This window comes from Notamacropus eugenii, chromosome 6, assembly GCF_028372415.1.
Source record: "Notamacropus eugenii isolate mMacEug1 chromosome 6, mMacEug1.pri_v2, whole genome shotgun sequence".
Classification (NCBI taxonomy): Eukaryota; Metazoa; Chordata; class Mammalia; order Diprotodontia; family Macropodidae; genus Notamacropus; species Notamacropus eugenii.
This window is the reverse complement of record NC_092877.1, coordinates 200,968,144-200,993,044: the sequence shown is the minus strand read 5'-3', so window position 1 is coordinate 200,993,044 and position 24,901 is coordinate 200,968,144. Positions and strand designations below refer to the sequence as shown.

General features: G+C 37.4%; 1 protein-coding gene across 8 annotated transcripts in view; it reads right to left on the bottom strand.

The window, feature by feature from the left end:
* Positions 1-24,901, bottom strand: part of NCK2 (NCK adaptor protein 2) — a 184,939-nt gene that overhangs the window by 99,392 nt on the left and 60,646 nt on the right. The window lies entirely within an intron of this gene.

The window sequence follows — 24,901 nt, the reverse complement described above, 5'->3', positions numbered from 1 at the left end:
AATAACAGCGCTTAACCTTTCAGAGTTGTTGTGAGGATCAAATGAGATAATATTTTTAAAGTGCTTATATGTGTGCTTTTCTGACACACTGCTAGTCATATCTATCATTTTGTGCCAAATTCTTGGCACTATCATAATCTCAACATAATTCTGAAGAAGAAAGAAATATAATTCATTATACAGAGCTCCATTTTACAATACAATTTCTAAGGGTGCTTTGAAGAACAAAATGGAGATCACTCATGTATAGCTTGTTACTATCCAATAAAAATAATTGTGTAGAATATTCAAATAATCTCAATCAATGGCTTCAAAATCGTTTTTATATAATTAATGTATAATTCTTGGATAAAAATGCTATTTTCTAACAATCATCTGGAACAGAATCATGGAAAAAAAGAAATTTTAAAATGAACCTTATCTGGCACAATCTCTTTCTCAATGCAGAAAGCCTGCCTACAACATTTAGGACAGACCTTACAACAACCTTGTCAGACTGTCTTTTCAAATAGGTTTCCATATTCATCACCTTTTCCTCAGAGCCTCATCTACTAAAGACAAATATTAAGGATCATTTTAAATAGTGAGATAAATCCATAGTCAAGGCACATCTTAGGTGAGGGTGAGATTCTACTATCAGCATAGAAGAAGGCAGCTTATATTCAAAATTACCCTTAAATAGCCCAAAAAACAATTGGAGTTAGAAAGGGACTACCTAGAGACTCTATAAGAAAAGAAAATCTGTAGCAAAAAAACTGATGCTAGTGAGAGATTTGCTATGAAAACAATGAATGTAAATTATATGTTTTCGCCACATCCAGTGAAGCTGGATCAAGATAACCAAATTAAGGTTTCTCATACATAAGAACATGATTTTTTAAAAACCCAAGAACCTGGATGGCATAAAAAAATGATTAGGGGAAAAAATACAATTGAAGGAGCTTCACACAAGTGTTCTTACATTACAGGGTGATTATATCACTACCTGTATGTTTCTTAGTTCTGTTTTACAATGAGGCAAGAAAGTACACAGCAAAAAAATGGAAAATAGCAGGTTTTCTAGGTGACTGGAAAACGAGGAAGGCCAGTGAAAGGCGTCACTCTTCAGAGCTCCATCAATCTGAGCACAGTAATGGATACAATTACGAGCACGTTCCAGTTAGAATCAGCACCTCTAGGTCTTCACACCAAGCACAAGGGGCGTGCATAAACTGAGTCAATTAAAGGATGGCGGGTTTAGGTCTCTGATCTCACAGTCACTCAGGCACATGCTCACTGAGCGGAAATGCTTTGTCTCGTCAGAATTATTTAAATGGTTTTTCTTTTTCTTATTTTGCTTCAGTGAAGAGTACATGTAGCTTAACTCCTGCAAGTTAAATGCACTTGTAATGCGATTCCATTATAGTCTGAAGAGACTATCCATGAAGGCTTCCTTTGACCAGAAGCATGCTCTTTAGATGGCCAGGTATTCCAACATTAAAAAGACCTTCTTTACATAAAAATTATTCCTTATAATTTCACTCAGTCACTGAAGCTATCATCTGTCAGAATATCCAGAGAACAGGCCTTCTTAACCTAGGTCTTTGAATTTAAAAAAAAATAGCTGATCACTGTATTTCAAAATAATCGGTTCCCTTTATAATCTTATGCATTTTATTTTGTTCATTTAAGGCTATTATTATGAGAATAATAATATATAATATACTCTATAATAATTATAATAATAATATCAGGCTTCACCAGACTTTACCATTTCTTTCTCCAGCTCATCTGACAGATGAGGAAACTGAGACAAACAGTGTTAAGTGACTCACACAGCAAGTAAGTGTTTGAGACTGGATTTGAACTCACAAAGATGAGTCTTCTTGACTCCGGGCCCCACACAGCTCTCTATCCACTGTGCCACTTAGCTGTCCCAAGGCAGAGTTAAAGAACCTGCATTTGAATTCTGGCTCTGACAATGAATACCTGTGGAAAAGGCACTTCATCTAAATTGTAATGACTTCCCCCCTCCCTCACAGGCTCTGTACAGAGTACGTCTCTATATACTTACACAGAAAAATGATATACACCTATACTCCATAAAGTACATAATACGTAGTATATAGAATAGTAGAAAGTAGATGACCCAGTGGATAGAGCACTGGGCCTGGAATGAGGAAGACCTGAGTTCAAATCTGACCTCACACACTTACTAGCTGTATGACCTTGGACAAGTCACTTAACTTTTGTTTCCCTAATCACTGGAGATGGGAATGGTAAATCACTCCAGAATCTTTGCCAAGAAAACCTCACATAGAGTCACCAAGAGTCAGATGTAACTAAACAAAACATAGAAAACGGTATATACCTATATTCTATAAAGTACATTACTACACAGTATATAGAAAATAGCATACACCTGTACTCTATATACCTACTTTCTTGGTGACCTCATGGACTTTCATGGGTTTTCTTATCATCTCTAAACAAGTGACATCTAGAACTAGATATTAAGGTCTACCTTTCTCTCCTGAGCTCCAAATTTACACCCTTGTTTATCTTCTGGATATCCTCTGGATTCACTAATCGTTTGAGTGGATCACACAAGTTCATAGCTTTTCCCTTCCACCTCTGCCCGTCCTCTATACTGCTAAGTCTTCTCATGTCTACCTCCACAGCGGCTCTTTCTATCACATAAGCCACCACTCCAGTCTGGACTCTCACACCTCCGGCCTAAGCTATGCCAACAATCACCTCAATGATCTCCCTAGATCCAATCCATCCTCTACAGGGCTGCCAAAGAGGCATCCCTGAAGTACTAGCCTGACTCCATGGATCTCACATCATTATCTCTCACACACCACAATGGAGCCAAAGCTGCCTATGGCTATCTCCTATACCCTGCTTACATGATTCCCCCAGGTTCCATGCCTAGAATTCACTTACTCGTCCTCCTCCTCGTCCCTTGGGGTCTCTAATCAGATTGCCTGATATTGCTAGTAATAAGTTCTCATTTATTTTGTATGTAGGCATGTAGATGCTTCTTTTTGATGTGGATACATGCACATCATTTCCCCCCATATAAGGTAAATTCCTTAATGACAGGGAATCATTTATTTTTCTCTTTATACTTCCAATGCCCAGCATAATGCCCTGTGTACTCTCAATGCTTACTGAGCATTTGCTGAACGGTCACACAGATCTTGCTTAAAGATGTTCAAAGAGGATGACTCCCCCATATCTCTCCGTAGCAGATTCCACTCTGGAATGGCTTTCATTTTAGGACGTTTGTCCTTACACTAAATTTGCCCCTTTTTTCTCAACTGCCACTCACACTGCTACCCCTGGTTCTGCCCTTTGAAGTTCAGCAAACAAATCTTTCAAGTTCTTTAAATACCTGAAGATAACAACTGACCCCAGCACTTCCAGCTCCCAAGTCTTTTCTTCTCCAGGCTAAATGTCGCCTGTTCCATTAACTAATCATATATAGCATGATCCTTTGATGATCCTACCTGAACTCTTCTGGAAAACCTAACAGTTTTATTCATCACAATAAAACCTGAGATATTCAGAATAATTTATGAAATTGAATTGACCTCTGGAGAATCATACTATTTTTAAAACAAAACCACATCTTACTCCCCAACATGGTTCAAATTTTGAAAAATATCTGCTGAAATACACATCTGAATTTTATGAGCAGAAAAACTGATATACAAAGTCACATAATGAATCTTTCATATCATGGTTCCAGTAAGTACTCCTTCCATATCAACCAATCATTCTTTGCACAATGACAGACACTCATGTTCCAAAAAGCATCTTATGAAGGTGGAAGATAATTTAATCTTGACCCCAAGTGAGAATGAATAAAATTGGAAATTAATGAAAATGTAATTATAATTTAGTCCTCTTAGGAAATGAACTAAATCAGATTAATATAGCTAGCCATCCTTTAAAAACCAGACCTTACTTCCGGTGATGAAATCATTTAAAATTATGCCTAATATTAAAGAATAAAAATTTTACAGATTAAATAAGAAAGTGTCAAAATATACTTTCAAAAAGGCATTTCTTCAAATATAACACATAACTTTTTTTTTTCTAGAAACATCTTGTCTTTATAAGACATGAAAGCTGACAAATAAAAACAGCATTTGAAGGAACTTTATTTTAAATGATTGCTGTTAGGAAAGACTTTGCATCTGCTCACTAAGCACAACCGAGGTAGAATCATGATGAATTCCATTTTTGGTCATGGGTTCATTGCAAATCCAATTACTTCTCTATTATTACACTTATCTTCCATATGGCATGACAGGAAACCAGACAAAATGAGGACGTACACATTTTTCCAACCATCTTGACAGCCCCCATAGATAATCATAACCTAGTAAAATGTAGTAAGCAGTGCCTTCTGTCTTCAATCCGACTGTATACAGGAGAACTGAAGAACTTACCCTCAGTCTCCCCATACAAATCAGCAGGTTGTCACTCCCCACATTTAATTTTTTTTTCATGTCTCAAAACCTTGGAACAATTTTTCTCCCACTTTCACAGAAGTTGGTACTATACTGCCAACTACACCCCTCTTCCTATCCAAAACCCAATGAATTTATTATTTCCTCACAGAAATATGGCAACTTTACTTTCAACTTCCCTGAGACTTTACAATAAACTAAATGAGATTTTAATTCAGAGTAACTTCAAAACACAAGGATTTAAATTAGATGGGACTCAGATTAAATTTAGAAATCTAATTTTAAATAGGAGTAAGGGTGTAAGAACTGAAAACAATGAGGATTTAAAGAAAATGTTTGCTGATTATGGATTTTAGATGAGTAGGAGTTCTATGAACCATAAAGCTTTTCAGTGAGAATTAGTGAAAATTAAAATAAAAATTTAAATTGAGAAAGTAAAGAACAGCAGTCTATGGAGAACATGCAGAAGTGAAAACAGAAGACAAGATTCATTATTTAAGAAATATTCTTAAGAAAACACTGGCAATTCCGCAAGCACTGGGGTTTAGAGCCATGTATATTTCCAGGTACTTCAATGAATTCCAGCTGGATGATAAGCATAATAAAAACTAAAAGATGAAAAGAAAATTGAATAATTTATTTGTCTTAATTGTAGAGGGAAGCTTACTTTATTCCCCATGCAACAATGGAGAGGAAATATTAGCAGATACAAGTGTACGTCTTAAAAGCCTAATAATAAATGGGATTTTACAGTTTTCAAAGCTCCTTCCATACTCCGTATTATTCAATTCTCACAATAATCCTGTGAGGCCCGTGCTATTATTATTCCCATTTTATAGATGAAAAAGCTGAGGCTCAATGTGGGAAGTGTTTTGCCTGGGGTCATAGAGCTAATAAGAGTCTAAGGCAGGACTTGTACCCAGCTCTTCTTACCTCTGCAAACTTTGCTTCTAAGCTGTATAATAAATATAGATAATCAAAAGAAAAATCATGCTTTAGGAAATGTATTTATGACAAATCAAACAGTTAAAAATTTGATATAGAAAATATACGAGCAACTGTTAAAAATTTTCAAAGACAACTCCTACTCTACAATGGATAAGTAGTCAAAGGATAGGAACAATTTTCAAAACGGAAAACATAAATTGTTAATAATCACTTTAAAATGCCTGATTATTCAAAAAACCAAAAGGATGTAAATTAAAACAACTTTTGGATAGTAAGTCACACCAAACAAACTCAAAAAAACAATTAAGAGTCATTGAAAAGCTCATAAGGTTAGGGGCAAATAGGTACACTCATGTCACTGAGGGCACAATTACAAACTTGAAGCATGTTTTTGTACCGCACTATGACAGCACATTTTAAGTTACAGTCATTTACTCTCTGACCCAGCAACAGAATGGCTGACCAATACTTACGGAATGATTAAATAAACTGTGCTGTAATAATATAATGGGGTACTATAATGTGATTAGGGGCAAGAAGTGCAAAAACATACTTCTGGAAACATCTTTGTTTTTGATGTTCATCCTTGCTCTCAAACAGGACCAATGACAGCACTGGACGTGAAAGTCAACCGGATTTAAATGAGGCATGTGTCCATCCTTTGCTGCTGAAGAAGACCATGCCATCAGAGAAATAATGACATGACTTGAGCTTGACTTTGTTTGGAGTGAGGGAGAGCTGTGCAGGTCACCAGTCTCACTTCTCCTCCAGAGCCATCTGAATCCAGTGACCAGATATTCATCAGGACGACTCGACTGGAGATGACCCAGGATGAGGCAACTGGGAATAAGTGACTTGCCCAAGGTCACACAGCTAGTGAGTGTCAGGTGTCTGAGGTGACATTTGAACTCAGGTCCTCCTGACTCCTGCTCTATCCACTGCACCACCCAGTTGCCCTATTTAAATGAGGCAAAGCAGGGTAAAATCATCACTCTCTCCAAGGAGAACAATGAGGTCAGGAACACTAGAGATGGCCCCGGGGAGACCTCAGCCTTTTTAAGCTAAGGTCTTTCCCAAGTATCAGTTTGTCTGAGGCAACACCCATTCAGTGATGAAAGGCTAGGTAAGAACTGAGGCAAAAGTTAACTTAGTTTGCCTTCATAAAGAATCTGGGAGAGGGAAAAACCCTCAAAGTTTCTATCCAGACAGAAAAAATTGCTATGTACACCTACTCTGAGTCATTAAATCCAAACAATGAGCAAGTAAAGCCTGGTCTAGAGCCTACTACTAGCCAATCAGTGAAAGCCAGAGAGATTTGGGTTTAAAGGCAGAGTCCAGTACCTCCATATGAATCACAATGGGCTTTATCAAAGTCGAGTTTTCCAGAGATATATTTCAAGAAATCATAAATGAAAACTACATAATGCAAAGCAAAATGAAAAAACAAACAGAAAAATTCACCTTTACCACAATCTTACAAGAGTAAAAACAAAGAATCCTAACAGTTTTAGAAGGAAATAAAAACCTTTTATGTTACTCCATCTACTGAAATTAATTTAAATGTAAATGGTGATACCAGGAAATTTTACTGGTTGTATTGAGTTTAATGCAGCGTTTATAATACATTTTTTTTAAATAAAGGGAAAAAAGATAAAGCATACCTAGATGGGATAATATCAGACTGATAAGACTGTCTTATTTACCAAAGGGGAAAGGAAAACTGATTATGTTGTCTCAAACTGGAAAAGACTAAAAAAAGAAATGCTAAAGAAACTATGGGAAGACAAATATCCAAATACATTACTGAGAGAGCTGTGATTTGGCCCGACCTTTCTAGAAAACAATTTGGAATTACTCAAGGAAAGTCACTGAACTATCATCCCCCTTGACAATGGAAATCTAATAGTACATACATGCCAAGAAGTCCAAAACCAAAAGAAATACCTCATATATATCAAAATATTCATAGTAGCATGTTTCTGTAGCAAAGGAAAGTGAACACAGTGGCTATCCAGCTGAGAAACTGGTTTAAAAAACTGTGATTTATGAACATACTATTATACAATTGAACAACGTGAAACAAAGAAAACAAAGGAATTCACTTTTATGGAATGATACAGAACTAGAGAGCAAGGATGTTCATGAAAAGAGCACAAGTCAGAAGAACCCGACTAGTGCTCAGCAAATTCCTTGGGAAAAGAAAGACTCTTATAGGGGTTTCTATTGACTGCAGACTAATTCAGCATGTGTCACCTTTACCTGGTAAAACTGCACTGAGTTCATTTTCCCCATTTTTAGTTGTTCCTCTAGATTTTAGGCTATACACGTGTGTTTTAAAACTCCCTGTAAAAAGGATTCGATTCCAATTCAACAACATTCTATTTTACAGGTGATCCTTTAAAAAAAAAAAAGGTAGAATCAGACCTATCAGGTGCTTCTTTAATTTACATGGGCCATTTCCCATGACAAAGGGAGAAACTTGGTGGAAAGGAAATCAGTAAATCTGTCTTAATAGACTGACCCTAAGATCAAACCTCTGCTGTCTGAAGTAGGTGGGTAGCTTAGCAAACAGAGTGCTAGACTTTCAGTCAAGAAGACCTGAGTTCAAATTCTGAGGCATTTACTAGCTGAATGGCCCTGGGAAAGTTGGATAAACTTTCTTGGGCTCAATTTCATCATCTGTAAAATGGGAATGATAACAGCCTCTGTCTCTCAAGACTGCTGTGGAGATTAAGCGAGATAACAAATGTGAAGTTTTGGTAAAATCTATAGTTCTCTATGCAGGCTAGTTATACACATACACACATACACACACACACGCAGAAAAGAAAAATCACACTTTCTCATAAATATCTAGAGCCCTCCCATAGGAAGAGAAATGGGGCTTTTATCTTTTAATTGCCCTGCCTTTCAATCAATAGAACCCTAACCATTTTTTCTTGTTGTTACCGATAAAATATAGAAAAGCAATTGAATGGATGTTCATCAGAATGGACAGTGACACGAAATTTGACCATTTCTTTTCTGAATGAAAGGTTAATTTTTAATAAGATATCATTTTATAAGGTCTAATTATATAAAGTCTAAAGCATAATATCAGAAAAAATTTTCAACTTAAATTATATTTAAATCACCTCCATATTGTCACATTTGTGTACCAAACAAAATGTTTTCATGGTTTTTAATAAAACACTATTTGCTTTTCAGTAATTACATAGTTTCACATTTTATGATTTACATAGTAGAAAATGAACACAGAGGTCCCATGGACTAAGTGATAGTCCTCTTTTAGAAACATGGAGCAAAATTAATCATGGGACAACGATAGCAGGTTCTTCTGGATACTTTTTCCCAAAGAATAACATTTCTCTCAGTATCAAAATGAACAATTTTTCCTGTTAAACAGAAAAATATAAGGAGGGAGTGACAGGGGAGAAGGAATAAACATTTATTAATTGCCTTCCATGTATCAGGCACTGTGGTGAATACTTTGTAACGATGACCTCACTTGATCCTCACCTCAACCCTGAGAGGCAGGTGCTATAATTATTCTCATTTTACAGCAGAGAAAACAGAGGCAAAAAGAGGTTAAGCAACTCGATCAGGATAACACAGCTAGTAGGTATCTAGGGTTGAATACAAACTCAGGTCTTCCTGAATCCAGGTCTCGCATTCTACCTCGCCACCAAGCTTAGCCAAGGGAAGAAATGTGAACTCTGTGTAACGTTTGAAAGGGTTTTTTTGCTAAATTATGCCATTCATATCATTAAATGTACAGATAAAAATGAAAATTCATCAGAGTATAGTACAAGTAAAGCCCAGCTCAAGCAAGTATGGTACTTTAAGTAAACAGAACAGCATCTACTAAAAATAAACTGTAAGTCATTATACAAGCCACAGGAAGACTATAATTTTAACCGACTCAACCAAACTCCAACAAAGACTGTGCCATTTCTCAATTGTTTGCTTTTCTGTATAAATGTTCTGTTCTATTTAAGGGTATTTATTAAAAGGGGGCTACTTATTTTTAGTTTCCAAATGGGCTTTTAGTCCTCCCTCCTCTACAAATATGAAATAACATTTCAAACCCACCAGCAAAGATTAAGATATTATCGAAGATCACAAGTCAATTCTACCTCTTCATGTCCAGCACATGAATATGCTGTTTTTCATTTTTATTCAAATATCCACTCCCAATTACAAGCTGATAAGGTCAAGATCTGGCATGAATTTAAGTGAGGTGACAGAATTTCCCATAAACATCAAGTCTGACTTTATGATTTAATGATCAATTTTGGAATGCAGATGATGTTTAGTATTTTAAATACATTTCAGAACAGTTTTTTGTAGTCCAGAAATCAACCATGTTAAGTTCCTAATCCATGAAATTATTTTCTATTGTGAAAATAAAGAAACTATGACAGAAAGTAATCCTAATTGAAAGGGGGTATCTATCAATTGGGAAATGGTTGAACAAGTTATGGTATATAAATGTAATGGAAGACTATTATTGTACCATAGGAAATGATGACAAGGATGGTTTCACAGAAACCAGAGGAGACTTGTATGAATTGATACAGAGTGAAAGAAAAGAAAATAGGAGGACAATTTATACAAGAACTACATATCGTAAAGGCAAACAACAGAAAGATTTAGGGACTTTGAATAACAACCAAGATTCCAGAGGACTAATGATGAACCATGATACCCACTTCCTGGCAGGTGATAGGCCTATAGTACACGTGTGTATAGGTACATGTAAATACATATGCACACAGTTAACATGTATATACACATGCATGTGTGTATGCACGCTTGTATATGTATGTTTTCAGAGCTGCTCATTCACCTTTGGTGTATACCTGATTCACCCGGAGTTCCAAGAAGCTGTAGCATGGCCACACCCCAGTAAACCATCTTGGGAGACAGGCTGAACCAGGTTGAGGGTAACTGATGGGCCTCAAACCAGCTGGTGAGTCAGGGGGGCACTTATCCCAAGCACGTGAAGGCTTTCTCTGGTAGAATGGACAAATGAGAACAATTTGTTGTAAAAGGCATGAAGGCCTGTTTAGTCAGGCATAGAAGACACCTAGGTCATTCACTGCATCCCAGACCATCTTCAGTCATCTTGACTTTTGTCATCACTGAACTTTGATGGCTCAGGAAAAGAGTGAGGCTGACAACTTTACGCAACTCTGCCTCACTTAAATCCAATTCATACAGAAGTCAATATATCCCAGTGATATCATTGGTCCTTTTCAAAAATGAAGTTCAAACAATATGTGTTTGAGTGTATATATACATGTGTCTGTATACGTACACACATAAACACGTTTATAGATTAGAGAGACAGATCTGGCTTATGTAGGAATTTGTTTTGCTTGTCGATACATATTTATAAAGGCTTTTGTTACTCTTGCTTTCTCAACAGGTTGGGGAGAAGTGGGAGGGACAGGGAGTTTAAAAAACTGAAAATAAATTGAGTACCCGTTGATTGGGAAATAACTGGATACACTGAATAGAATGGAACAGTATTGTACAGCAATTATGCAATGCCTGATTTAAAGAGTTAAGAGAAACATGAAAATTCATATGGTCTGATATAAGGAAACAACCAGAACTAAAAAATGACCACACAAATGAAAAGATCACACACACAAAAAAGGCTGAGTACCTGAGAAACCAAAATCCACTCTAGAGAACAGATTATGTCACACCTCCCCGTCTTTAGAGGTGTGAGATACCACTAGGACAAAACATAACAAACACTGTCAGACCTGGTCACAAAGCACTTTCATAAAGTGGTTTCCTGAACTAGGTTTTCTTTGTTACAAGGGAGGTTTCAGTATGGGGGTCGCAACAGGGGCTGGATCCAGAAATGGCTATTACATAAAAATAAAAGGTATCATAAAACTTAATTTAAAAAAAGAATAAGGAATTTATTAAATTTAAATACATAACCTATCTATACTATTTCTTGAGCCTTATATCACATTTTTTTCTGCTTTCCACTTTAGTTCTAATTTTGGTTCATTTCTGCCTCACTCCCAAATATCTTGAACACCCTCTACATCTCTTGATATGTAAGTTTTCTTCCTATATAGTTGAAACCATGGCCCCCCTCTGGTCAGTCAACAAGCATTTATGAAGCCCCTACAAGGTGCCAGTCACTGTGCTCAGCACTGGGGATACGAAGAAAGGCACAAGACTCCCTGTATTACTTGTTCTATGGTTGACAGCTTAGCTCCTTCTCTGCATTAACCACTGGGGATAGTGAGAAAGAAAAAGGCAATTGCTGTTCTCAAGGAGTTCAGTCTAGTTGGGGAGCCAACCTGCAAACGGGATATATGCAGGGTAAAGTGGAGAGCCTCTCAGGAAGAAGGCAGTAACATTAAGAAAGGCTGGGAGAGACCTCTTGGTGAAGTTGGGACCTGTAGCTTAAGAGATGAGGAGGGAGAGAATTCCATTAATTCCTTTTTAAGATGTCTTAGATGTTCTATTTTTTTCAAACTTTTAAATATTTCTTGTCTCATGGAATCATTATTTTCTAATTATCAGGGAATTCATTTCTTGGGTAACATTTACCACCTTCTGTTCTGAGCTATTACTCATCCACATTCGTTCCTCTACAGCTTTCATTTCATTTAAAATTGCATTTTGTATCTTGTTAATTCATTTAATCCAGGCTCTCTTATGGTCCTTGTTACCAAGTCATCCTTTTCTTTAAGGCTCTACTTAGACTTGCAGAGTTGTTCTTTTTAGGGGTTTGCTTTTTAGACTCCTCTCAAACCATCATATTTACTGTACTTGGCATTTTCTTCTGTTTCCTCTATCTCCAGTCTCAGCTTCTAGATTCAGACCTTGTTCTTGAGCTGAGCTCTGTTCCTTCCTATTCTTTCGGATGGTGTGGGCAGATCCTATCTGGGCCCCTGGATGCTATTAGCATCTTCTCTAGGAATTCCTGAGCTTGGGCTCAGATTCTCCTAATGGCTAACCTTAGGTTTTGTCCCTAGTCCCTTTACTGAACCCAGAGTTGGTTCCATCCTTTGCTGTGACTGACAGATGCTGATGAGATGCCATAAATTACATAGGTAGCTCGCCTTCTGAAAGCATAAAGCACTTTACTTCTGAGGTATGCCCTGGTCCTTTTTCAGATGTGGGCTGCAAAAGTCCTGGGCTGCCCAGCTATGGGTCTGGCCTGATCTCCTGGGGTGTACTCAGGTCCGGTCTGAGCTTGTACGAATGCACAGCCTCTCACATTTTCTGGCCATCTTTCTGGTACAGTCCTGGACAAGAAAAGGAATCATACTTCAACCATTTTTCTTTGACTTTCTTCATCACTGCTCCTTCTGGTGAGTTTTTAGAGCTTACTGGAATATTTGGGAGATGGTGACTCTTCTAGATCCTATCATGCTTACATCTTTCCAGAAAACTTGCCCTTATTTCCTAATTTGTCAGTTATTAAAAAGACAAAAACATTTACTATATTACTGACCAGTCAAGGTAGGCAGATATACTTAAACAAAAATCCCTAGCAAAAATGAAATCATATCTCATACAGATGAAAACATTAATAATTAAGAATTTAATCATCAATTAAACAAACTCAACAAAGCACTTCCTACATGTACGCCACTGCACTGGGTTCTGAGTAAATGAGAAATACTACATTGGTCTCCAACTAAAGGAGTTTATTCATCTAATAGGGAGAATAAAAACAACACCAAAAGCTACAATAAAAGGGAAAGTGGGATTGATGGAAATAAGTCCAGGCAAAGTCCCTCCTACGTGGGGTTTTTCATGGGGCATTTTTTGCCATATTTATTATAAATGAGCAATGGCAAAAAGAGATGAGGTTGTCTGAAAATAAGAGGAATATTAAAAACACTAAGGATGAAGTTGAAAGAATTTTACAAGGAAACAGACATGACAGAAGAAGAAAGGTTAGGGTCTGAGGAATGGAGAAGATTCAATGGAGCCACGATCTCATTGTCGTGAGACTCCTTCCATTAATATGGACTGTGTCCTTTCCATATTTCTCATCCTGCACAATTCCAGTACAAATTCTCTTACTGATTCTCCACAGAAAGTCTCAACGACATGCTGGGGCTTTTATCTATGTCAGTGACTCTTAAAGTGTGGTCCACAGCTGACTGGGGGTACCTGAGGCACTTTTAAAACATCTATGAGGTTAAAGCTACTTTTACAATAATACTGAGAAAGACATTATTTGCCTAGTAAATTACTTCTCCTTTTTCTTCAAGTACTTCAACCAAAATAGTATACTGCAACAGACTGAATGCAGAAGCAAATATGAGCATCCAGCTATCTTCTTTGAAGCTAGACATTAAAAAGATTTGCAAAAATATTGTAATGTGTAAAACAATGCCACTCTCGTGGATTTTTTTTTAGTTTTAAAAAAGTTATTCATGCTAACCTGTAATGGTGTTATTATTATGATGACAGGTTAATAAACATTTTAAACATTTATCAGCTTTAATATCTAACATAGTATCAATATAACTCATATAAACAAAAGCTCTTGGAAGTCCTCAATAATTTTTAAAAGTGTAAAGGAATTCTGAGACTACAAAGTTTCAGAATGGCTGGTCTAAGTCTTTTCACATTTGGTGGGTATCAGCATAACCCCTGACTTTGTTATCCTTTCTACCTGGATCATATCTCTAGTGCCACTCCTACCACAGAGGAAATAACTGGACATATACAACCTACTGCCATGCATGCATCCCCATGTATCCTTTCGTTACCCACAACACTGCTTCTTCAGAGATTGAGATGTTCTAGGAACCACAATCACACAGCAACCATATATCCTCTGCGTTAGGCAATGTCTGACCATCATTAAAAGGACTGAATAATTTATATCAGAACTCTCTATGTTATCTTGATTTTTTTAATGTTTATTTATTTTTAGTTTTCGGCATTCATTTCCACAAAATTTTGAGTTCCAAATTTTCTCCTCATTTCTCCCCCCACCCCAAAATTAACTTCTGATTAACCCTTTCCCCAATCTGCCCTCCCTTCTATCACATCCCTCCCCTTTCCCTTATTCCCATCTTCTCTCTTTTTTTGTGGGGCAAGATAAGTTTCTATACCCCATTATCTGTATTTCTTATTTCCCAGTTGCATGCAAAAACAACAATTCTCAACATTCGTTCCTAAAACTTTGAGTTCCAATTTCTCTCCCTCCCTCCCTCCCTCCCCACTCATCCCTACTGAGAAGGTAAGCATATCTTGATTTTTTTAAGACCAAAAGCTATCACTAACTCATTTTCTTTATTTTTTTGGTAATCTCAAATTACAAAAATTGGGAAAGATTAATTTTTTTAAATACTTGCTACTTTTTATTACTTTATTATGCTATCTTATAGAAATGCTTGTTATTCCATAAATTTAAAATAAATTAAAAATGTGGAAAAAAACACTTGTTTCTTAAAAACTAAATATGATAAACTTATTTTTTAATGAAAGAATGAGAAGTCTGCTAGCAGTTGGCTAGTCATCATTTATCCATATTCATGGTGGCTCTTTGAAAAGCAGGTCATATTCTCTAGAAAACAAGTCAAGACTTAAGGCAAGAGGTTGGTTTGAGGACCATAATTACGGTGATTTAGGAAGAGGGTCAGCCCTAGCTGCTGGGAGCTGAGCTGTGATGAACAGTCCCAAGGAGCTCCATTCAGTGACCTGCCAAAACTAGGGGGAGCAGCATAGGGACACCACAAGAAGAAAAAAGGCATGGTGGCCCTGTTGTCCGAACACTTATGAGTTGCCTGGTTAGAAAAGGTCTCTACCTTTGGGTATGCCAAAAGTCTTAGTGCAGTTTTAAGAATTTTGGGGGGTGAACGCCTACGTGCCTCTCGGCACAGCCACTCTTACCACTGAGGCTATGCGTAGTCATCAAAGAATACCCCCAGGTTTATAAGTGAAATATATGTATGTGTATAATCCCTCCCCCCCACACACCATTTTACAGCTGTTCATTTATCTCCATGAGAATAAATCACCATTGCTTTGAATTAAAAAGATAAATACCAGAAGTTTTCATTCTATCTATTTTTCACTCAATCTATCCCATATGTATAAATGCCACCTGAAAACACTCTTCACAAGTCACAATCAATCTCTCTCTCTCTCTCTCTCTCTCTCTCTCTCTCTCTCTCTCTCTCTCCTCCCTCTTCCCCTCTCCCCTTCCTCCCAGGTGCCAACAGATCATTAGAGTTGCCATAGAAGACCTGTATTCAAATTTCATATTGACTTGAAAGGAGTTTTTAAAGAAATAATTATTAAAGTACTAAAAAATAAGAGGGGCAGCTAGGTGGCACACTGGATAGAGAATGTTGGACAGAGAGTCAAGAAGACTCATCTTCCAGAGTTCAAATCTGACCTCAGACACTTACTAGCTATGTGACCCTGGAAAAATCACTTAACCCAGTTTGCCTCAGTTTCCTCATCTAAAAAATGAGCTGGAGAAGAAAATGGCAAACCATTCATTATCTTTGCCTCCCCCCCAAAAAACACCACCCAATGGAGTCATGAAGAGTCAGAACCAAGTAAAACAAAAACTACGAACGTTCCCTCCTTGTCCTCTGTTCACCCCTTGATGACGTACCTAAAATCCACCTTTCTCTAGCTTCCACCCACTGCTCTTGACTTTGCCTTCTGAGGAACAGAAAGCAAGTCTAATCCCCACTTCACAGTAAAGTCCTTCAAAACCCTGAAAACAGCTTTAACATTCTGCTCCCCAAACCCCCCAGCCTTCCAGGCTAAATATCCCTAATTCCTTCACCTTTGAACATCGCTGTCTTCCTCCTCTGAATTTTCTAGCTTATCAATGTCCTCTCTAACCTAGGGTAGAAGAATTTAACACTGTACTTCAGATGAAGTCTGAAAAGAGCAGCGTACTGCGGGGACTACCGCCTTCTTGCTCTGTCTCTCAATGCAACTCAAGACATCTCAGTAGCTTTTATGGATTCTATATGACAATACTGACTCCTATTGAGTTTATAATCCACTAAAGCCCCAGACAGTTTTCAAATAAACTGCTACCCAACCATGCTATCCCCTCATCTTGAATTTATGAAATTGATTTTCTGAAACCAGATATAAAACTTTATATTTCTCTCTCCTGAATTCAAGACTGATACAGTCATCCAGTGGGTTCCACAAGAGAGCAAGGTATATCAGGAAAAAAAAAAAACCACAGCTATACCTATGTTCTATCTGCTAGAAATGTTTCAGTGCTGATGGTACTGACTACTCCCTAAAGCTACCCGCTCCCCACACTAGTTTGTTTGATCTGAAAATCTGAAAAGCATGCCGTCTGTGTCTTCATCTAAGGCACTGATAAAAAATGTTAAATTATAAAGGGCCGAAAAGAAATACCTTAAGCAGTACAATTCGGGGAGAAATTATGCCAGGCTGAACTGAGCCATTAATTATTTCTCTTGAGTCTAGTCATTCAACCAGATCCAAATCCATCCAACTGTATCACAGTCCCATCCACATTGCTCCTTCTTTTTTATGGGTACAATATGAAATATTTTATTAAGTGCTTTGCTAAAATCTAAGTGAGATATTCAGCTTAGCTCTGATCGAGTAATATAATAAATCTGTCATAAAAAGGAAATAAGAGTCTGACATAACCTGTTCTTGATGAAATTCTTCTGTAATAATGGATTGCTTTTAGAGATGTTTATTAAACAACTCTTTAATGATCCATTCTAAAATTTTCCCAAGAAAAGTCAAGTCCCATTGGCCTATACTGAGTAGCAACTAGGTGGTGAAGCAGATGCAGAGACACATCTGAAGTGAGGAAGACATGAGACCAAATGCAAGTTCTGACATTCAACTAGCTGTGTGACCATGAGGAAGTCACTTAACTGCTGTCTGTCTCAGTTTCCCTAACTGTAAAATGGCGATATTAAGAGCATCTAGCTCCCAGGGTTATTGGGAAGATCAAATTAGACATAACAGGCACTTAATAGATAGTTGTTACCCTCCCCCACTCCCTCCAGATATCATCCACTTCCCCTTACCTTTTACCAAACAAATTTTACAATTCTCAAATAAGCCTACAATGACAATAAAACCCACTTTTATTTTCTTTCAGGTGCCTTCTTCTCCAGTTTCCCAAACTAACTTACATTGGCCCATGTTAGGCTTGAAATATAGTGATCTAACCTGAAAGTGCTTATCCAGATGATATGGAGGTATGGAAAACTCTGGAGAAAAAACAGGAAGAAAAAATCTTTTGAAGACAAAAGAACTGAATTAATTTAGTAATTTTGTCCTGGAAATTTGCCACATGAAATAAACATTTCTATTATCTCCATAATTCATATTTAATATTCCACAGGAAAACTATCAATGGCATCAATATTTTCCTCATGGAACCCTTAATTCATCCAGTGCAGAATTCTCCTAGGACCCAGACAGGGCAAATCCTGAAGTACAGCTACTTCCCTTATGATTCTGATCACAGTGAGGGCTGCTGAAAATTAAAGGCTAACAATAACAATAAATTATAACAAATAACATTTTAGTTGTCACTACATAAATGGAAGAATGAAAAATAATAATAATGACTCATAACAAGACCAGTAAGGAATCAGAGCCTCTGAGGGGTGCAAGAAAAGACTTTACTGGCCCCAGCCAAAAGAAGAATTCCTGGGACTAAAGCCTCCCTTTCGACAAGGACAGACACTTGTTCATGGGTAATGGGGAAATAGGTCTTCCTGAATCATGGAGCAGAGATATGCCTCAAAGATTGACCAGACTGAACCTTGTACACTGACTCCACCCATTCAGGAGCAAGAATAGACAATGTTACCAGAAGCAGCACACCTATCCTCCCCACCTCCCTCAAATAATCTCCAAAGACTCTCAAGTCTGTAGGACTCAGGAGAACTACTGACAGTTTCTTTGCAAGGGAAGATATGGGGATTGAACAGTATGATGGTGGCAGAGATGAGTCTAAATAATTGTTTCAGTTTTCTGGACCACGGTTGAAGGCACCAGGATAATCTTACAAAGACTGAGAAGAAGAATGCATGTGGCAGTAAATTGATATTTAAGGGGGAAGGAGAAAAATTCTGTTGTGCCACAAACTCATTCTTATACACAGCCAGAATTTTGTGTTATTTTTATCAATATTCAAAAGATTTTTTTGTGTTTTGATTTGGGTTTTGAAATTAGGAACATGAACTCTAAGTAAATCACTTCCCTGAAATATAGCAATGAAAGAATATGGCTTTAAAGGAAATGGGTCAATGGATTAATAGTTTATGATCATTCACTGCTTCAAAAAATATTTAGTAACTAGGTCCTTACATTCTACTAGAAAAAAAACACACATGAAGACAGATCAATAAATATGAAATAAATCAATGAAATTTGAAAAATACAAAATAAATTTGAAATATTAAAGAATAAATCAAAGTAATTCCTGGGGAGAGAATTAGTTTAGGGAGATAAGGTGTTATATAGGATGTGGTATGTAAGCTAAATGTTGAAGGAAGCTGGGGATGCTACCAAGAGAGGTGAGGATGGTGTACATATTTCAGGTGTGCCTTTAGCGCTCTTCTCCCATCTTCCTACTGGCTTCCCTGGCTTCCTTCTAGTCTGAACTAACATAGGATCTTCTCCAAGAAGTACCGCCCAACCCCTCTTTATTCAAGCACCTTCTCTCTCAATTATTTTCTATACATGTTTTTCCTGTATGTGATTTATTTACACATTGCTTTGTTGCTCTCCTATTAGGTTGTTAGCACCATGAGGGCAGGGACTGTCTTTCGTCTCTTTGTATACGTAGTGCCTGGGGTACATAGTGGGCACTTAATCAGATAAGGAGATAAAACGCACATATAGGAAACAGTAAGGAAGCCAGTTTGGCTAAAAAATAGAGGATAGAAAGGAGAGTAATATATGTCAATAAGCCAGACTGCAAAAAGCCAGAAATGCCAGAGAGGACTTTCTATTTGATCCAAACACTAAAAAGGCCCTTCTGAAACTTTCCGAGTCAGGGTTGTATCAAGGTTAACTTTGTATTTTAGGAACAGCAAATAAGAAGTGGTGAAGAGAGGATGAAGAGGAGACTGGAGATAAATCAGGAGATTATTCCAACAGAATAGGCAAAAACAAATTAATTAGGAAGTGGCTCACATGCAGTTGGGTCTCAGGACCCTGTTACACTCTAAAGAGCTTCTCTTTATGTACACTGTCTCTATTGAAATTCAGCATATTGGACATTAAAATGTCTAGCGTTATTATGGGAAATGGTTCTGACCTTGTGGGCCTTCTGAAAGGGTCCTGTGAACTCCCAAGGGTCACCAGACCACACTTGGAGAACCAGTGTTAAATAGCAGGGGTGGGGAGCCTTGGCCTGGAGGCCACATGTGGCCCTCAGGTTCTCAAATGTAGCTCTTTGATGGAATCCAAACTTCCTAGAAGAAGAATGGCTGCACTTGAGGACCTAGAGGGCCACACGTGAAGTTTGCATTCACAGGCCTCCAGGCCAAGGTTCCCCACCCCTGCTCTATAAAATACACAGCTATAGATGGAGTTCAACTGGTGGGAGCATACCAGAAGATACTTACGTGTGAATAAAATTACAAACATTCTCAGCCTTTCCAGAAAGATGATACAGATAATGCTTAAGATTCAAAATCAGCACAGGGGCGACTTCTTTCTCCCACTCACCTGGCTTCTAGATCCTGCCCTCTAAGCTACAGAAAAACCCCTGTAATTTTAGCCAGAGCAGTCAAATGATTTAGACCCGGAAAGGAATTCAACAGATCATCTAGTCCACTGTCCTTATTTTCCAGATGAGGAAACTGAGACCCAGAAAAGTTCTCTGATTTGCCCAAAATTACAGAGATAGTAACTGGCAGAGCTGGAAATCAAACTCAGATTGTCCGCCTGCAAATCTGCGGTTTTTCTTATTGTTCACGTTCCCAGCACAAGCTGGTGAAGTGTCTAAATCTTTTATCCTAGAGGACATAGAAACAGCATAGTTCATTCACCTCCCAAAGGATGGAATTTATCAGTAAGCAAAGAAAGTAGAAACAGATCAGGGCAGCCAGGTAGTGCAATGGATAGAGTGCTGGGCCTGGGATCAGAAAGATTCACTTTCCTGAATTCAAATCTGACCTCAGACATTTATTAGCTGTGCAAGGAAAATGATTCAGCTAAGAAAATTGATAGATCAAAACAGGGTAAAGGAAGAAAATTCTTTAGAATGCTATTCATCTAACTCATTAGATTACTGAGTTCTCAGGGCCCCTTTTGCCTCTTTCTGTATCCCAAACACTTAGCACAATGTTTGCACACAGTCAGCACTTAATAACTGCTTACTGACTGACATTTATTAAGTACATAGTAGGCAGTCAGGTCTGGAGTCAGAAAGACTGAGTTCAAATTTGGCTTCAGACACTTACTAGCTGTGTGACCCCGGACAGGTCACTTAACCCTGTTTGCCTCTGTCTTCTCATCTGTAAAATGAGCTGGAGGAAGAAATGGCAAATCATTCCAGGGGTTATCTTTGCTAAGAACACCCCAAACAGGACTGGACACAACTGAAATACAAATGTATTATAACACCAACATGCAAACGTAATATGTAATACACCGTTGGGGAGGAAGAGGGAAAGATACATGACAAACACAAGCAAAAAAGCATAAACTAATGAGACTGAATAAGATTTAAGTGATAAAAAATATACTGCAATTATGAAAATATTATACGCAATCTTTCCCAAAAGGTTTATAAAATTTAGGTTCCCAAAGCCCCAGGCCTAACCAGGTTTTTCCACTGGGGAAAAAAGCCAAGCTGGTAGAATTAAGCACCTACTGTGTTACACACTGCACAATATCTGATATAAAGTTATAGAACTGGGAATGGATAGTCTCAATGGTCCCTTTCACCTCAAACACTTTCACTCAATAAAGGGAGATATAAAATAAAGAGTACGTACCTCTTATGTCTTAGACATTCACAATTTAGACACAGCAGAGCTTTAGAGCCTATACATTTGCTACTCTTCCTTAATCCTGATGTCTAGTTCTCTAATTTATCAAGGGTTTTCATTACAATGGAGATAAATAGTAAGAGACAGTGAAGCTATTAGTTAAGTTTTATAGCAACAAAACTAGCCTAGATCAGATCCACAACCTTGGGATGCTTATCAAATCATAAGAGGCTATTTCAACTGAGGAGAGAGGTGGGAGAGTAGAGAAATACTGCTTCCATTTCAAATGAAAAATGAACATGTCCTTGGAAGGAAACTATGACCAAAAATGGAAAGATTTTTTCTGATGAAAGAAAATGGATGAGAAAGAAATCTTTAAATTCTTGGCAAACATTTTATTTTTGGCTAGAAATGAGCTAGCTTAAAGGATCTACTTTACAAAGGGCATTTAAGTGGGTATTATTTAAAAGATTCTTTTAAACTCATCTTCATTAAGGGGTTGGGAATTAGGGTGATGGGTTTTTTTGGGGGGGGGAGGAGTGAGGAGTTAGGAAAATTCTTTAAAATTCCAAGGGAACTCAATTGTCTGAAGAAAACCAGATGTCAGCTACAGCTTTCGAAAAAAACTGGCCAGCAGGTCCCCACGATGTCCACCATGATATGATGCTGGTTAAAACTCATTTCAGGGAATAAAACAGTCAAAGGCTTTTTGTAAAATAGGATGTTTGGGTATTTTTTTTAGGGGGCTTTGGGAGTGGCAATAAAATATTAGTATCTTCATTACTTCTCCTCTAATAGTTTCATAGTTTTAAATTTTTCTTTAAACTCTAGCCCCAATTATTTTGTTTAATTTCAAATCTTTTTTTCTTTGATGTAAGAAGTTTAGGCCAATACACTCCTGTTAAACATAAAAACAAGCTAATTATGTCAATTAAACTATTCTAACCATTTTTAAGCTACTAAAAATGATTGAGTATCCAAACTGACAGGTCAGAAAAATAAAATTAAACACAACAAAACACAACCAAAAACTCATTTGAATTAGAAAAGATGAGAGGTAAGCAGGGGAAAAAAAACCTTAAAATATATACCATGCTACTTGAAAACTTGAAAATTTAGAGATATCAAACTAATCATCTTACACCCCCCGCCCCCAAAAAATCTGCTCAATTTCTTATGTGTTAATGACAATTACCCAGGCTTACAATTCCAACATTTTCTTGTATTATATTTCTCTTTATGTCCATTTCTCAAATACTACATATCTACCTCTAAAACTTTACTTCTCCATTTCTTTGGTTCTATCTTATTATCTCTCAACTACAATGCAGCCATAACATCCTAATAGGTCTCCCTCTTTCCTATTGTGATATAGTAGATTTCAAGTCAAAGGCCCTGGGATAAAGATTTAGCTTTGCCATTTATTATCTGTGTGACCTTATACAAGTCACTTAACCTTTGAGTCTTAGTTTCCTCAAATAAGAAGAGGTTGAACTAGATCATCTCTATGATTCATCTTTCCAGCTATACATCCTATGCCTATTTTCCTTCCATTCTCTAATCACAAATTACCATTAATTTCTTCCACATACTAGTACCACGTAAAATGAACTACGTAATATATACATATTTTATATATATATGTTTTAACACTGTTTTAGCACTTCTACATTATTACTCAGATTTTTCCTACAGAACCCAATTCTATCTGTTTAAATTATAAATCTAATTCAAAGATCTGTTAAAATATCATTTCCTCCATGACCAACCTTAGTAGTGGTGGACTATGGTTACAGAACACACTGCATCCCACCAAACCACTCCAACCCTGGAGTAACGTATAACTCCACAGATCACTTCTCCACCTCTATCCCAGCAACTGACTTCCCAAAGCTGGCAAGGCTGCTACTTCTTTTTGGTGAATTCCTCCCCAGAATTCCATTTGAGGAAGTACTCATGTCAGTCCCATTCTCTTCCAACACTCCATGCTCTCCCTCCCGCCTGACATTTCTCACCTCCTTTTTATATGCTACCTTCCCCAACTAGAACATAAGTTTTCTGAAGACAGAAGCTGTCTTTCTTTTTACTTGCATTTGCATTTTCAGTACAAATTTCCAGCACTGCGTTGGGCACAGAGCAGGGGCTTAACAAATGTTTTATCTATCTACCTATATGTACCAGACATGGTAAATATGTCATTTTTTTTCTTGACTGTACTTCTTTGTTATAAGAGAATTCTATAGGGGAGGAGAGCAAGAAGGAGTACTCAGCAGATACTCCTAAGTGAAATAATCCCTACAAACTCTCCCACCAACACTAATTAACTTTCCCAGCATTACAGTTTCCTATCTATATCTTTCATATCTTGCGGTATCCAAGTAGGCTGCTAGGGTAGAGGTGGAGAGGAAATCTGGAGAGTTATGGGTTGCTCCAGGCTTAGAAACTTTTGATGGTATACAATTTGTTCTGTACCCATAGGCCACCATTACCAGGACTGGTCACTCATGCTTAGCACTATTTTAACAAGTCTTTGAATTATATTTATTTAAACCAGCAGAGTTGGTTTCCAAAGGAAAGCTGTGAATAATAATGTAAAACCAAGAAATATCTATTTTTGCACATCTATGAGCAGGGATTCCTTCAATTTTATGTCTTTGGATTGCCAATAGCTGGCACAGTAGCCAGCACCCAGCAGGTGCTTAAGAATTCTTGGTTATTAAGGGCCCAGACCAAATCCTTGAGAACCCAGGAGCACGCTTTTTCCAAGGAGGACCTTCACATGTTATTATTTCTTTATTATTAAAGGCACATCAATAAAAGCTATCATTCTAGTAAGCTACCTAGAAATATTTTTTAAAAGAAATCTTAAATTTAAAGAGAAGTCTCTACAAGCAATGCTTTCCCAAAGGGAAGCCACTCCATCAAATCTCTTTTGTCCTTAGCACTGGGAGACAAGCACTTTTCTGCACTATTTGTCACTGGAGAAAGAATCATCTGCAACCTATCAGATCACTGATTCCTCAGAGCAACAGGCATCTTAAACATCATTTAAAAAAATCAAGAAAGAAAAGCACTAAAGACCTTGTCAGGAAAACCGCTCCATGAGGAAGCAAAGGCTCACCTACTAGAATAAAGTCTTCAGTTCAGTGAGAGGAAGGAGTCTGTGACCACTACGATGACTCATTAAGAGTAACCTCAGCTGACACAGCAAATGAATGAATACAGAAAAAAAGCAAAAGGAGGGCTGGAAGTAAGGCTGTGTCAGAAAACAAGGAGAGGTTTACTCAAATCTGGAAAGAATTGTGAAGACTTCATTTCAAAGGGGGAACTGAGAAGAAATGGCCTCAAAGAGAGAGAAAGAAATTTTCAGTTAAGGCTAAGAAGAATGACCATCCTAAAAAACAATGGCAAATATAGACCCTAAACAAGTGCACTGCATCTATAAAAAAACATTATCATGTTTTCCATATCTCCTGCATTAGATCTACAAGTGAGACCAGTATC